General features: G+C 37.5%; 1 protein-coding gene across 1 annotated transcript in view; it reads left to right on the top strand.

The window, feature by feature from the left end:
- Positions 1-3,601: 3,601 nt before the first annotated feature.
- LOC124161295 (sodium-independent sulfate anion transporter-like) overlaps positions 3,602-17,728 on the top strand; it is a 49,135-nt gene continuing 35,008 nt past the window's right edge. Inside the window, exon 1 of the mRNA XM_046537602.1 lies at positions 3,602-3,926. The gene's annotated coding sequence lies outside the window, so the exon portion shown is untranslated. The remainder of the gene's footprint in view (positions 3,927-17,728) is intronic.

Here is a 17,728-nt window from a genome sequence, read left to right as displayed (position 1 = left end):
CATGCAGGAAGTTCACCGCACAAGCTCTATCCCATCTGCCTGCCAATTAAATGTTTTACTTTCCCACACTCTTTGTTAGTTTTTATATTGTTATTTTATTGTGTCTAATTCATGTTATTGTTAAAAAAAATTTCATCCCAAAATTGGCGTCACGGTTGTACGTGAAAAATTACTAAAATAAATAAATCTCGAACATGCCTTCACAAAGGCAATACTACCACTAGCGAAACCACATTTGATGTCCCTAATGAAATTAAAAAATACCCTACGAGGAAGAATAATCCTACGATTTTTCCAAAGATACCGATTTCCTGCTTTTCAAGCAAGTTAGATTTTTATCTTGATATCAACACTGTTAATAATGATGAAGATTTGGATGCTTTCCCGCCAATTTATGTGCAGAAATGCTTCTCGGTATTTAAGCCGGTTGACAGATGTCTACGTCCATGGTTGCCGACGGTTCAGATGGCCGCTATCTCTCCAAATCCGCTCTTCGAACTAGCTCTTCGATCTTCAGGGCATGATTATCATGATTTCCGTCTGTTATTTAGCCTTTCCTTGTGTATTCCAAACTGTCCTTATGTATAGCGTCTGATCTCCAGAGTTTAGTGGATGGGAGGGTGAGTGATGCATCCATCAATATATCGGGCAATAATATCTTTCCGTCGCAGGGCCCCCATCCTTTGAGCATAACTTTCACTATTCGCGCCGACCTTGGTGTTTACTGTCGGAGGTACGTTTCTTTTTCCGGCAACATCCTCGGAATCGCAACCTTTTTCCTTGCCATTGAAAAGTGGGAGAGTCCGCTTTGGGAAGGGGACAGCGCCACGGTGTGGCTCGGCGTCGCAGTCGGAAGAAGAGATTTCTCAAACCGCGGACCAATTGGAGCGCCTTTAGAGGGGAAAATCCCAATCCTCCCCGACTGAGGTTTGGACAAAACGTGAGATGAATTCCTTCTTTTCTAAGGCAAAGTGAGACAGATTGGTATTCTGAGCTACCGATTGTTGTTTATTCCACCTGAGGAAATTACCGAATTGAGCAAGTGCCATTTTTAAACCGGGGCTCTGTTGTTTTATTTTTATTGTTACTGTTTCCATTTTAGGTTAACATATGTTTTTTTGCAGAAATGACCCTTATTTAACGCAGTGTGTATTCCAGAGAAGTGAAATTTTTTTCTTGCGTTGTAACGTCCGTATATATAACCATGGCACTCCCACTTACAAACTGTATTATCAAGAAGGATGGTTTGATGCATACGTTAAGGGACAGTTTACAACACTTTAGCTGTTAGAATGTTGATTTTAACCATTGGAGTTCGGAGTGAAATCCTTTTCTTGGCATCATCATCGACTTTCATTTATTCTGGATTTGGTTTTACGCGGCTCCTCACTCAATTCTCCTCTCCACTTTTCTTTTCATACGTATGTTATTTTTTCTTATTCATAGACATTGTTCATTGCCATTTTAGTTCATCTCATCTGCTTCCATAAAAGTTAATTATTTATTTGCCAACTATCCTAAATTTTTCATTGATGACCTAAAAAAAGAAGGAATTGTAGTTTTCATTTCAGTTCAATAAATTGCTAAGTAGGCTCTTACTTTGTGGTAAAATAATATTGTAACAACTGTTAATATATTTTGGAACAATGTATACTTTAGTATTAAGCAAGGGTTAAGCAAAGTATTCATACATTTGATGCGATAGTTGCGTGTTAGAAAATAAAAGATTTAACTATACTGAGTGAAGAGCTGTGTCCAGCTTACCTTGCGAATAATACCATAAATGATGGGTTACGTGCTGTCAAAATGATTAATTATTTCATTCATGCGTGTTTGCTTACTTAATATCTAAGTACCTTTATGTATGGTGAGCTCTCGTTTGATTTCGTAATAAAATCGTATGGGACTACTCCTTAAATCCGTAAATTATGTACGAGTACATATTATGCCTCCTATATGTCCTCATCGAAGAATGTTTTCCCTAGTAGCTGATGCAACGGCGTAGCTGAAAACGTAAGCCATTTCAGTGAGACCAGTTTTGGCTATCGCAAAAAAACGTTTCTGCGCAGAAGGTGAGATGTATCCTGGGGGATGATGAATGATGTCCGTTGAAACTTTTGAAAAGCATGTTGATCGAGGGGGGACTTTTATATATTTAAGGACTTCCTCAGGTTCTTTGCTGCCCTTGGAGGGTCTTTCTTCCTCTCAGCCCTTTCGCTGCGTGTAGATCTGCTCTAAGAACTACTATCACCGATGAAGCCATTAAAAACGGTCAAAAGAATCAGTCGCCTTTAATATCGGTATTTATTGCAAAAATAAAGAGAAATTAGCGTAGACAATGGAATATTGATCATACTTTTTGAAATTTTTTGAAAGCGTAAGATTAGCATTTCATTACAATACCCTCTCGAATTCTATATTTTGATATTTTTTTCGAAAAAGTGATAATCAGGGGAGCAAAGTGGAGCCTTACTTTAACTCAAGGTTTTTACATTTCATAGACTAATTACCTCGTTTCACATTCTAAGCGCTTTCCCACTAATTTGAAATTGTATATTTGTGTTTTCATAAAAAATAACTTTGTATGATTACTTTCACTTCGTGAAGAGATTTCAATCGTAAGATAACAAATCAAAGAAAAAATATCAGCATTTTTGGGCCTATTTTCCTTGTAATGAAATTGCTAGCGTACATGCATGAAATTTATACAGGAAAATTCACCAGTGAGGGTAATTTTTTCATGAGAAAGAAAACTATTTCCTCTTATTTATAATCCTCTTATAATCGGTATTTACTTCTGAGAATTAAAATCAAATTGGAAAGCCGAAACGGATGGAATTACACATAATCACAGCACAGTAAGTGCCGTAACCGATGGGGTTAATAAAATTGTTTGGAGTTTTTATTACTCTCTTACTGAAGTGAATTTCCTTGCAATTTCCCAGTTTGCTCGTAACCTAATGCCACATCTGCGTATAATTCGTTCGTACTTATTCGAATTACAGGTAATTACCAGTTCCTGTATCCCGGAAGAATTAAAGCATACCAGATGCATTTAATGGCCTTCTTCCCCGTGGTCCACAGCAGATGAGAACGAACGGTTTGCTGATTATGGCTCCACACTCTCCCCAACAAGCACATGACGAAGTCTCCAAATCGAAAATCACTTTCCAGGGAAATCGCGAACAAGTTCCAAACAGATCCCTCCAGTTCTCGGAAGTTTCATCCCATCTCAACCTCCGCTTTGGATTTCCGCCGCCAGGATTGGGCGGCTCCCCCGAGCCAATGGCACATCTTCGGCGAGGCGTCGAAACCATCCCGGCGGAAAGTTGGCCACCTCTGCACCTCATCTTCTCCAATGAGGAGAGCACGTTCATTCTATGAAGCGGACACGGGAAGGGGTACATAGAGGGGGCAAAGCACTGAGGAAATACCTACCTGGTGGAGAAGAACGCTGCTGCGCCTGGGGGCCGTTGGAGAGGCGGGAGGAGGCAGGCGGTGGCGGCCGCTAGCGGGGGCGGAGGGCGGAGAGGGCGGCGTTGGAGGCCTTTTATATAAAAGGCCGGCTGATCGGTGGCTGGCCGCTGAGGTGCTGTCCGTCGCTCTTGGGAGGTGTGCCGTGCTCTGTGTGTCGGGGAGTGGTTCGAGTGTGGAGCGGACTTCGTCTCGCATCGAGCTCACCGGCTGAAGAAAACTTTGTTTGCAAGAACCTATAAAGTAAGCAGTCTCAATCTCAAAGCGACGAGAGGAGACTGGTTTTCTAAATAGGACTTCCGCAGTCCGGCTGAGAGCAGTAGACGGAGTGGCACCGCTCCGGCACGACAACAGACTTCCAGATTCAACGAGCCAACCTTCCTTGCAGACGGCTACGGAATCGGAATTGGAGATTTCCAGATTTGCACCGCAGTTGGATTTTTAATTAAGCGGTGAGCAGCTCAGTTTTATTTGAGGTCACTAAAATATTTATGAGGGGGTGGTTCAAATAATATGCCCTAAAATATATTCTAAAACTTAAAAAATATTGTTTAAAGTTTTAGTAAAAATTCTAACTAAAATTTCTCTCTGTGTGGGGATAAATAATTCTCATTTTCCCCATAATCCGCAATTCATTTAAAAATAAAAAATACTAACCTTTCAAGTATGAATTTAAGATGGTCCAGTTGTGATTTTGTTTCAAATGACAATAGGGTCGAAAATTCCTTCTTTAAATCAAAATCCTATGGTGATATTTACTTACTTCATTTTCTGTGATTATGCAACATATTATCACAGAGGTTTCTTGTCCATTGTGTAGAATGTATAGTTATCATGCCGCCCACACGGAAAATGTCATCAAATCTTTTTCTGAAACCTGTTTCTGCGGTTTCCATTTTTCACGAATTTTCCCATTTCCCATATTTCTTCTGAAAAACAATCTCATCAGTACGCCTTGTCATGTTTAATGGAGGAAAAAGGAAATAGGGTTTTCCCGCACGCAAGTCTCCTAATGTATTTGAACTGAATTTTAATCGTTGTGGCTTCTTATAAGACCAAATTTAGAGCTCCTTCTCCTGATGTACCGTGCTGGAATTTGTCGACAGAGCAGCAGATAAAATATTTATCCTTAATAAATTTTCAAAATGAACGTCCACATTAATAAAATGATGTCCCGTTTACTTGTAATAAGTTATGGCCGTATTTGGTGTAATATATTTAGCAATTGCTGAGACGGAAAAAATTTCTCAATTTGATAATATTCCAGGCTCGCAGCAATATTTTTTGTACTTATCATTATATTGTGGCATGGTTGTGAAAGACTCTCCGAGGGGCGTCCATTCTTTACTGCGCAGAAAAGTACGCAGTAATTGTATACTCAGATATTTTATCCCACCGCTACATTTTTAAATAGTCGCATCTCTCGATGATGCTCCTTGATAGGAAACTACGCTCAGTTATAAAACACCAGCTCGTACCCGAAGCCCGTAGGAGTGATAACGGCATATTTTTATGAATATACCTCAGACTTTTAATCCAAGACCCTTTGTTTGCTATTCCGAATGACCTCTGTCGTTACCATAATTTCATATCTTACCTTATGTCGTATTTCACTGGCAAATGAAAATGAAGGAAGCTTTGTGAAATTGGACATTTTTATAAAATTGGTGTTTATGGTATGTGTCTTATCCGTAAACAACATTTGATAAATTCAAAGCTATTGCGTTAACGGCAATGAAATATTGATGAATTAAATAAACGAATCACACCGGTAATCGAACCACGGACCTTTTTCATTATGGGTTAATTCCCTGGTGTGGACTTTGGATCAGGCTGGTGTTATTTTATTTATTTATTTTTTGAGGCCTTCTTTATCAATGGAAGGCGACGTTTACTATATTGATCTCAACAACTTATTTTTAGTGTGTTCACAATTATATTTAATGATCTCATTAGCATAATTAATGAAATGATTCAGTCCATACTATTCAGTGCCCTCTTGTTTATAATAAAGAACAGTTTTGTTTAGTAGAGAGTAAGTAAGGTAGCTCACACCGTGAATAGCGAAAACTATCGGAAAAAATTACCTAGTATTCACCGTGAAACTAAATAATTTTACTTTCGTTCAAATTCCAAAACATTCCCTTCACGTAATGCTCCTACTGTAGGCACTTAAAAATTGTGCTCTACAAATTATGATTTTGGGAAATCACATTTTTAATTGATGAACTTTTTATAGGCACTTATGCGACTGCTATTCCGGGTCAGGAAAAAATTGAATAACTGATGGAATGGATTTTTTTTATAGTGTCTGTGATAAAGTTCAACTCAGATTCATAAATCGTAATATAAATGAAACTTAGGCACATCACCGTGCTACATTACAATTAATTAGCAAATAAGTAATGTGCGAATAATGTTAGTTGAATGAAAATGAAAGTGCAGTTGACTATGAGATGTTTTTGGTGATATTTTTTCGTGTGCACCCTGCTTCGGTTTGTTGTCCGACGTTTTGTGGCCGTTGCTGGTCGCTTTTTCTTAGGGAATTGTCTTCTGATTACCTAGGAAAAAGGGACCAGCTACGGTTACTAAATGTCGGGTAATAAACCGATTAAATACGCGGGTCGCACCTGACAAATACATCAACAATGGCTACAATGACCCGCAAGAGCTTCAAACAAGAAATGTGATATATTATTTATGAAAATATATAAATGTTTAATTTCACATTCTGAGTACTTCATATTTGGTTTATAGCATTGAAAAAATTGTTTAAGTACGATAATTTGTATTTACTTTTAAATCTGCAGTCGATTTACTGTCTTAATCAATGCATCACGTTTAGAATAAACGCGATCGTCAACATGATTCGAACTCTCAACCATTGGCCTTTCTGAGCAAACCCTCAGCGCGCTCGTCTGCGGATAATCGGGAATATGGCACGGTCAGTTTGTCTCGTCTGGATTATCCCCTTTCTCCCGGGAAAAATCTTCAGCAGTGGCTGCAGCCTTTTGCAAATACCCCTTCGCCTCCTTTTTCTGCGCTCGTGCCGCGCCCTCTTCCAGCCGGCCGTTATCTGGAACGCTCGGCGTCGTCCAGGCTTCGACTCGGCGACCGTCGCGTGCACTCGGTGGCAAGGGCGGTCGGTTCCGACTTACGCACCGCGATTTGCTCTCCTTCTTTGAAGACTTCTTTCTTTTTTTCTCCATCCCCCTTCCAGGAAGTGAACGCTTTAATTGTGGAGCCAAGGACGACGCCTACCCTCACTGCCGTTCTTATTGTTTTGCTCCAATCTTTTTTTATTTAAGACTAGTTTTAACAGGTCCCTATATATTTCGCACACCATCTTTGACTTCCAGTTTATACATCGCCGTATAATTTGACACGTTCATTTTTCATGCGTGCGCATACCTACCCCTTTCTTCTAGTTGATAGATCGCTTTATAATTGGACACGTTCTTGTTTCATGCGTATAAATCTGTCGCCAAGTCGCTGTTCGCTCAATGGAATAACGATGCCGTCAAAAATTAAAACGACCTCAAAAAAAGATGCATCCGGCAATTTTTTTAAGAATTTCCTCAAGTCGCTTAACGTTGCATCCCGTGACATCTGTAATAAAAATGTGAGAGACAGTGGTCGGTATGACAGATAAATGCGTCGCAGGGTAGGAATGATTTATCGCTCTTCGTATCGTTAGTTCTCTGCTCCTCTTTCCTTGGGTAATGAACTGACGTCGTTGTGAGAGGTTTAGAAAGTGCTAATGTGCTATTGTTTGACCAATTAAGTAACTTAGATACCAATCGTTAGAACAATAACAAATAAAATTGAAAGACTCCATAGATTGCAGAGAGGCAAGGAAGTTCAATGTCAGTGATGTAGTGCGCTTTCAAGGAAGTGAAGGACATTTTGAGAGGCTGATTCTAATTTAGAGCAATCGATTACTTGGCTTTGTGAAGAGTTCCATCTAATGACTTGCCGATGTGTTTTCTTAAAGACTAAAGTATTGACTTTCGTGGAGGTTAAAACTATAGTTATGTAAAAATATAGAACTTCTTTAGTTTTAGTAATTATAGCTTGTTTATTTTCTAATGTTTTTCATACCTTGCGACATACAATTCTGCATTCTGTGGATATTAGCCATTTTGATCTTGTTATTTATTCTCAAAAATCGATTGATTTCAGCTGCCATTAATTACATTCGTGAACTATTAGTCCATTATCAATAAATTTAAAATGTCGTTAATGCTCATTAATACCAATCATCATTTTTCAGTCTGTAACATACGGGAGTGCTTTCTGTAAAATAACTTATTCAGCAGCCAAATTATTATTTTTCACCATCAACGGCTCTGTCGGCTTAAAAAAATACTCTTATCCCGTACTACTCAGATACCTCTGATTTCACCCAGAGTCCTCCATTCTAAGCAAGAAGATGATGGAGTCAAAATAGGTGACTTACGAATTCTCGGACCACATTTTTAACGTTTGAGGAATGTTGGTTGACACCCAATATCGCGTTTTTTGTGGCTAATGCTCGCATTTAAACTAAAAGCATGAGAATTGCGAGCCAATTTCTTTCACCGAGTTTGATTTTAAAAAATCATCTTGCGCCTACTACATCGATTCAATTAAAAGAATTGAAAATCTGCGCCTAGCGCCCCCATCCTTCCTAACCCTCAACTCCCCCTCTACCTATTCACCTTGCAAATTAAACGCAGACTCGATCGCGCCTCCGATACGTTTCATCGGCTGACGCAATCGTATGGCTATCAAGGAAAAAGGCCGTCGCCCCAGCGGCGCATTATAATCCCCATCCCTATTCCCTCTACCCTTCCTCTTACCACCTTTCCCTCCCCCCCCTCAAAAGATTCGAGTCGCGCTCCACACAAATCATAACAACAACACGCCTCAACCGCCACGAACATGTGGTGTGTCTGCCTTCTCCCACCTCACACTCAACCAATCCCAAATGTTTTTTTGCCATTTCTAGAAGTTTATATTCTAATGTTTTTCACACCTTGCGGCATACAATTCTACATTCTGTGGATATAAGCCATTTTGATCTTGAAATTTATTCTCCAAAATCGATTGATTTCAGCGACAATTCAGGGACTGAATGTTATGTCCCCAAGTAGTGATGGAAAAATGTAGGTGAAAATCGTCTTTTCGAGCATTCGATTTTTAATCGAAATGAAATCGAAACCAAAATGAATGAAGCCAAATGAATTTGAACCAAAATATTGATTTATCGGAAAAATCGACGGTTCTTTTTATAGAAAAAGCGTAACCGACATCAAACGAAATGTCATAATTGAGTTTGAAAATTCGAGTTTGGATCGAAACTCGATTTCGATTTCCTCGTTCCTTCCCAAGGAAAAGGACACTTTGTAACCCGCATCACCCACATTTGTATGGACTAACATATAAACCTCTAACTTTTAAACCCTTAGGCAAACCTGTAATATTACTTGAAAATGTTTTTTCTTTATCTATTTATGCATGCAAATTTAACGACTTATAGACGATACTTTTCAAAGCTTCTCAGTTGAAAATTACTTTTTCATTCCCGTTTTCTCCTTTCAATGTGCACCCGTTATTTTTAGAGTATTGTAACCCTTTGAAATATTTATCGCGATGTAATGTGAAAAAATAACTACAGCTACACCCAAATTTGCATGCTGCTTGGCGTAAAAAAATATTCCACATTTTTTGTTAGGTTTTAGGCTACCGTGTTGGGCCTTAATTTCAAGGTTTTCAAGTTGCTCTTCAAAAAATTCCTGATACCTCGCCACGAATTATGAGCACACCATGATTGATGATAATTGCAGATATTTACCCGCAGATATACAATCTTTTGGGAGTTAACGTGTAATTCTACCAAGGCTATGCATGTCATAACTTTTATCTCGTAATATTGTTCCCGAGGGCAGTCTTCATAATCGCGCGAAAATCGAAGGATCTAAAATCGCGCGTTCGAGAGGAAGCAGTTTGATTATTGATTTTCATTTTAAGGAGCGCGAAAAATTTATCATAAAAAAACTCCCTTGGAAACTTCGATAACTTGTAGTCCCTTTATTCTCACGGTTGGCGTCATTTCAAACTTTTTCTTTTTTTGAAAGATCAAGAAGGAATATCTAAGAGCTATTATTAATCAATGCTAAACTTGGAGTGACGCTTATACTCAGCCGAATTAATGCCACAGAATATAAAGCGTGACATTCCGACTTTGTTTTACATTTCTTGCGAAATCGAAATAAATTTCGTGAATATCCTTTGGTTATATTCCTGTGCTGTTTGTTGTATATTTAGCATGTATAGATTATCTTCTTCAGTTTGTTTCCCCATTTCGTGATCGGAAACTGGAAGAATTCTTGGTCGATACTGATGGTTCATAGCTTATCAATAATAACAGCTATTTCCTACAGAAAATTCGTTTTTTTTCTTCCTTTCCTCTAACAGCCCATATAGAATCTTCTTACCTTTCGGTGTGACATGCTGTTATTGTTTGCTATGCTGATATGTTTTTGAACCATTCCCAGGCGTTCTTTGATCCGGTAGTTATAAATTGATAAGCTCTTTTTCTCTTTTATATTCGATCAGCGCAATCAGTTAAACAATCGTTGTACTTGATCCTTATAGCACTCACTCTGAAAAAGAATTGGCATTGGAATCACTTATTTTTTTGTAAGAAAAAAGTGCAGTAAATTACATCTTTTACAATATTGCATCGTGGATTCGAATAACTAGATTTGTAATTTTTTGTGTTCTGCCGTGATTCTTTTATCTAATCTTAAATTTTTCTTTCTCAAAGTGCTGACCTCATTGCATGCTCCCTCGGATTTCTCTTGTGACCATTCTTAGTGCTATTTTTCCTCATTGCTTCTCAATACTTTTTTTATTTTCCCGCGAAATGGACGCTACGAATGGTAGAAAAAAGATCCGCACTGAATTCTAGTTACTATTTTTGCGATAGATTTGTTGCACAGTCATTCTCAGGCTTGATCCACTTCTAAATTCCACACTTGCCTTTCCTCTACCCACAATTCGTTAATTTGGACAAAACCCATAATCCATAATTTCTTGTTTAATCCATATGATTACAATGATTTTTCTCTAATTGATTCTAAATTTTAAAAATCCATTTTGCTATTTGACTTAAATACGTAATGCTTGGGCTGTAACTTTTGATATAATATTCTGGAATTTTCTTGGGCCCTATCTTGTGTACTGAATTGTTTATTTACGACGAGATATGATGTATAACTCTGAAATTCCTTCATCAGGCCATATAAAGTGCTCAAATTCATTCGCGACTTGTTAAGACGCAAAGCCATTTTACTTCTTATAATATTATCGTGAGAAATTTCTTTAAATGATTTATTAATTTTTATTTTTTATTTTCAAATGATAAAATTCTTGACTATGTTATTTTCTTTAGGAATCAATTATGTATTCACAAGCAAAATTTTAAAATGTTTTTATTGTTTTATATCGTTGAAGCAGTTTTGAGCGGGAGCGAAATACTTAATGAGTTCCTTAACATGAAGATATAGCATGAAACTAACTGTACAGTTTCCAATTCTCAAAATCGTGACGGTAATTAATTATGCCTTCCTTTTCCTTGTGCATTTTCTTTCCTAATAATCCCAAATAATCGCTGCCGTCATATCTCATTCCCCTACGCCATCACCTCCTTGGATACTGTCGCGATTTCCTTAACAGTAGAGCCGTTTCTCGCTTTTCCCATATGGAAAGACTGGCTCAGCCTGGTCGCATGCACGGGATGCGTGACGTTGTGTCTTGTCGCCCGTGACGTACGCGTTGTGAGGACGCTATTCCCCGTTTTCCTGTCCGACTCTTCCTTAGCGGGCAGTCCAGTCTACAGACCTACCTTCGCCTCGCGTCCGATGTCGTTGCGTCACCGCCGTGGTTTCCCATATTCCGCTGAGCCAGAGAAATGCATGCATATATATATATACTGGAGCTCAATTACGTTGCAGTATAACCTCGTAAGTGCTGCGTCGAGTGTCATAATGCGATCGAAACAAGCGTGTGATTGATTCTTTTCCTTCCTCAGAGGTCAAGGTACAGTAATTGACAGCCGTATTATCTTGAATATTCAATGGCAGCCTGAAAATGGTGCATTTAACGGTTGACCCGAAATTTCATTTGGTAGCTATCAACTACTTTCAATCCCCCACGCTTTTTACATTAACCGTGTAATGGGTATCTTTTTATGCGTGGTTATTAATTCCTTCCATTCCTACTGAGAGCCATTTAAGGGTGTAGAAAAATAATAATAATATAATTGAAGTATAAATGAGGTAGTAACACTATTTTCTTTCAAATGACTGACCTAGTATCATAGAGAGTCAATACGATCGCGGGGCCTCAGTGTTTAGCATTCACATTTTGCCCCTACGGTCGGTATAATTTTAAAAGTTGAACTATGGTAGCTTTTCGTTATATTGCAACCGTTATGCTAAGCATTATTAATTATGGTTAATGACACGCTAACCATTGGCATAATGTTTTAACATTTGACATCTAGGCGAAGGCAGCAGAAGTTGTTCAAGACATGCGTATAACAGTTGTATATTTCAGTGCCGCGACCGATATAGTTCGAAATAATTTTTTTCATAATCTGTGCTTGAATTTCAATATTAGGTAAAGCAGAAAGCTGTTATTCGTGTTCCACCAATTTCCTCACCATTTTTAGGTCACGCTTGTATTCTATGAAAGGTCAACTTTCTGTCAAATACCAGACTGCGTTTGTAATTAATTTTGGCATCTTCACAATTGAAGAATTATTTACGAAGAGATTAAATTTTCGTTATTTAGATCTAAAATTTGCTTATAATACGCTAATGCGTTGTTTCAACGAAGTTAATACTGTCCTCTTGTATATTTCTTCAACGTGACTATAGCATGTAATCACTGAATCAGAGTTAAATTTTAAAGCTCTCCCCTGATTAATTATTGTTAAAAATAGAATGATAAATAGGGTTTTGATGCTATAAAAAATGGAAATTTATTTCGTGTTCCTCTGCGTTTCATCAAGCCCGAAAACAATTATAGAAAACGATTGCCTGAAAAGCTTGTGAAGAAATAACTCAAAATATTTGTAGAGCCGCGTAATGAGTAGTTACTCTTCTTATTTGAGTCCCAACTAGAAATAGGAACCATTAGATGACTTCTCTTTTGCTTACACGGATATATGTTTTCTCGCTGAGTGCATGAGCCTCGCTCAATTTGCAGAGGACTTCAAGTGCTGATTCTTATTTCGGAGTAGGTCAGCGGCCTGGATTCTTCTTACACTTCCTCCTCGTGCAAGCTCTTGATTCTATTGTAAACCATCACGTTTGAAATAACGTATACAAAAAGCATTGAATATTCCTCTATTAATTAGGTCATTCGCGCGGAAAGTGATGACATTTGAGTTTTTTGGAGCTAATTCCTATTTTTTTCGGCGGATGCATTTTCTTACTATTGGCATTACCGAAAAAAATGATTCATTTTCGAAAGGACCATTATGTAGGCTAAGTCATAAGTATTTGTCTCGTGAACTCGCTGTAATGCTTTATCTTAAAAATCCATTGATAATTTCTTTCTGATATTTATACTTCCTTTTTGTGTTCGTGTGATGGGATTGAAATGTGATATAGCAGTAGCATAAATACCGTGATTTTATGATGTTCGCCGACGAAAGGTCCTTACTATAACTTTTTTTTAAACAATGAGTGACCTATGCTTCCAATGGAATAGTTTTTTATTAAAATATAAAAAAAATAATTATTCGTAGGTTTGAATTCTTGCCGTCTTCCCTCGAAGACGGGAACTGTAATAAGTTTTTAGCTGTATATGTTTAAAATTATCTCCATTCATTGTTTTCTCAAATTTTAATGAATTAAGCTGCTCGTGTTATCTATTTTGTCAACTATTACTTCCATTTTTTTCGAGTTTTATTCCATTAATTTGTAAAATCGGCAAAGAAAACTCCATGATAGGTATGTAAGTGGAGAATAATTATCCTTTTTTCCTTTAAGTATGCAAATGCTACCTACTGAATCTCACAATATTTTCATGCGTCAATAAGAACTTTTCCTAACGCTAAATAGTAATTGCGGAGTGTACAGAAGGTCACCAGCATGCACCCATTCATCAATATTCCCCAACCGTTAAGGTTTTCCCATTTTGCATGCTTTATACTTATGTCTTGGCCTTGGTCGTCATTGATCATCACGTAAATTCAATTCAAAATCGTTCTATTTGTAAAGAAAAATTACCATTACGCTGATGTTTTTCCGATGTAACCTTTGATGGAAACTTCCAATTGAGTTACACAATGGTTAAAAAAACCTTTTGATTGATCTAATTAGTCTCCCTCCCTATGTGAACCAGATTCCACGTCGTAATAGTGGAAGATCGAGGATGTACGCTAATGAGGTACTGTCATTAAGGTTTCGGGTAATGTCAGGGCATATTTACATTTTAGTAAAGGTAAAGAAAAGCTTTTGGACCCCAAGTTAGCCTTTCTATTGCTACTTAGCATATATTTTGGCCATCGATTAGAATGATGACAAGGAGATAACACTATAATTTACCGATAGCAATGCCTACGTTCTGCATCCAAATTATATTCTTACAATTAGCCATCACTTATTATCGTAGAATTCGCATTTCTTCCTCTGTAATATGTCATCCGTTTATAACTGACTTGTCATGGGTTCAAAATAGTCTTTCCCTCAAATATTTCTCCTCAAAAACCTACTCCGTGCTGCAATACGTTCATTAGTTAATCTTTTTCCTCATTTTATATTTTATCTTAAACTGTTATTTATTTATTTATAACTTTCTGTATCTTTCAAACGGAAGTTATATCTAATGACCTTGAACTAAATCAACATTTGAATTTGATCAATAATGGATAATATTTGAATTACCAAGATGTACCAAGGTCTAAGCTGTTGAATATCGGCTGAGTATTTTTCATCTTCAACTCTCGACTCGCAAGTTGAGATGAATTATTTCCTCTGATAAAAAGAATTATTGGCATTTATTAGCTCAACTAATGAGCCATGTGAAACGAGTTTAAGGCGATATGGGCTTTAAGTCTATACAATGTACACTTTAATTGCATATTGCGAAATTTTCATGAATGATTTAGTATATCTGAGAAGCAGAATGGCTATCACTAGTTTGTTTTCATTCTGAACCGGGTTACGTAGATTTTCGATTATCAAGTCCAGTTTGTTAGGCACCATCGAAAAGTCGACGCCCTCCGTATTTCACCCTGGGGAATATCCCTCGGGAGTTTGTTCCGTCGATTGGGGGAAAAAATTGATTTGCATCGCCCAGCCACCTTTCAATCTCCGTCACTTTCACTTTCCTTGACACCGCGCCGTGCAATGACATTACCTTGGCGCCGATCTCGTATTTTCCATGTACGCTCTCGTGTGACCTCCGGGTGGGAACATGCTTACAAGCGCTCAAAACGAACTTGGTCCACTGTAAATCCGGCTGCGCAAATATTGAAACCCAACATTATGGATTTATAATAACTGGCTTCTTTTTTTTTGGTCTATCAGTTGTTTATAGGCTCATAAAAATTTCGCCCGCTAAGGATAGTTAATTTGATGGGAGCAGGACGATATTTGGCCTCAGGTATGGGCGTTGATTTCATGTAGGTGGACTGAAGTAGGCTTTTTTGTTCAATCAGATAAAATGGAACATTGTACTGTAAAAATTGTCTCTGTATCTTCAGACGACAATTCCTAGTATGCTAACTCGATAACTAAACGTACATTTTATAATTTGAAGAAACTTTCTTTGAAATTATCAGTTTATGGTAAAATGCCATTACGTTTCATCTTTATTCTAGGTTGATTTGATCGTAGACTCTTGCCATGATTAAATGTCAAATGCTAAAACCCATAGAGGCCATAGCAGCCACCTTGAAGTGAATTCTTGTATCAATTCTAGTGTCAATGACTTCTTTGAAACGATCAAAATGAAATAACGGAATGAAACCGAGGAGACATTATGTAATGCTATTTAACTCTATTCACCAGAGATAACCGGCCAAGATCGGGGGCGTTCACACCACATTGACACATATTGACATAGCTTAATTGGCTATCAATAACTAATTTTCATCAGGCAGCTAGCTTAGTTATTATTTTTCATTGTAAATTTTCCCATGGTATTCACTTCATTTTTTGCCGAAAAACTCGAGCATCCACCGGTAAATCCAGTACTCGTGCATCAATAAAATATAAGCCTTATTTGTGATTATATTTTTACTATTTTTTCCTACTTTCTGTTATTTTAAAAGATATTTCATTCCAAGTGAATTCGTTATAGTTTACTATTTTCAGATTATGTTTTTGTGTAAAAACGTTGTAGAATGATATTTCTTATCAAATGAGTCACACTACATCTGACTAACAACTTCAGGCTTGACTTTGTGAAACCTCTCCATATTGAAAATAAAGGAGTAAAACTTTGTCAGGTTCACTATTATATTAATATGCCCATATTAATATAATAATGAATTTTATCACTTATTCCCAACACACTAAATTTGCCTGAATGAATAAGGGTGTAGCTATAAGTAGGTTAACAGGATATTACGTTTATTTCATTAGGTTACGATATTGTAATTTTTATCATGAGTTTTCTCTGTATACATATCTTGTGCGAAGATAGACAAGCTGCAGATTATTACACGTGTCAGGAGATATAGGTATTATCATTTATTAATAGAGAAGTACCATTAAATAATGTGTAAAAATGAATTTTACTACCATGAGTGATACTGATATATCATTAGAAATTGGTGATTTAAGAAATACTCATAATTGCTGTATCTGTGGGCTTCACTCGCGATCCTAATCTTTTTCGTGCATTTTTATGTGGCTCCTTTCGTGGAGTTATTCATTCTCCGAATCGCCTCCGGTTTTATTGCAATAAAACATGGATCCCAGACAACAAATATAAATGAGCACCAAGGACGGGTAAAGATGGTGAAGTTGAGGAAATCAATTAGACCCAATAGTGGTGAGGTAAGATGACGTAAAATGAGGAAACCCGTTGAATGAAATATTTGTATACCCTTGAAGATGACACCCGCGTTTTTTTCCGGGTCCTGCCAAGGTTTAGCCTTCTTTTTTAGCCTCTCCCATCTTCCCCCTTTACCTTTCTTCCCTTGAAACAGCAAGTATATCGATGCGGTTGACCTCTCGACGAGGGAGAAGATTAGTTGCAAAGGTTCCATCAGGAATCCAAGGGAATATGCAAAGGCACTGGCGGAGATAAGTTGGCCTCTGTTATTCAAGTCTTTACACATGCTTATCTACTCTCGCCCCATGTGGATTCCTCATTATGATAGTATGTATATATATCTGTCTGAAAACTTTCTTTTGTGCTACTGTTTACGTTGATGGATTGAAATAGATATTTACGTGCATTTCTGAGAAACGTTGATTGGTCAAAATATTGGCGATGTTTCGGTTGATTGCTCCTGACTTGTCCAATCCAAATCAAATCCAAGGCATCTGTTATTTCATGGGCTAAGTAAGATAATTTTATCTATACCAGTAATCATTTTTAATTAAAATTAAATGGAAAACTCATGGTAAGACGACTTATAATAGTTAGAATAAATGTATACTAAAATTGTGGATATCATCAGATGTTTTACATGTACCAATATTTCTTGAAAATATTTAGTTATTATTAACTTTAGGAAGGATAATAATTTTTTAAGGTTCTGCCTCTTTTTCGCGCTGTTTTTCAAATAGTTTCGTTAATGGTTGAGTTGTAAAAATAACTTGATGATAAATAACGGGAGTGATTTAGTAAATCTTCTGCGACAACACTTCTGAGAGACAGCGCAAACAGTTCGAAGTCGATCCTTTCAGTTAAGATGCCCTGGGCGCCAGTGGACAAGAGTTCAGTTCCCGCGGTTGCAACTTCCTTCAGGGGTCAACTTCATTTCGCGAGAAAGCAGGCCACGGCCGACTCGTTTGCCGGCGAAAATTTAAAGGTGCCTCAAAGGCATGTAACTGGAAGAGCGATTGGCTCCAGCGTAACGGTTTGGATTCACAGAGAGAAAGGATTTTGGCATCTAAATTACAGAGCATATGGACGAGGAGGGATGAATAAAAATCCAAATCCGATGCTGTGGAAGATGATGGAAATAAAAAATACTTATACATAGTATTTCCTAACTTTAAGATTACAGGTATTGCAA

Source organism: Ischnura elegans, chromosome 1 (genome assembly GCF_921293095.1).
Source record: "Ischnura elegans chromosome 1, ioIscEleg1.1, whole genome shotgun sequence".
Lineage (NCBI taxonomy): Eukaryota > Metazoa > Arthropoda > Insecta > Odonata > Coenagrionidae > Ischnura > Ischnura elegans.
Note: the sequence above shows the minus strand (reverse complement) of the source record. Positions and strands in the feature narration are given on the sequence as shown.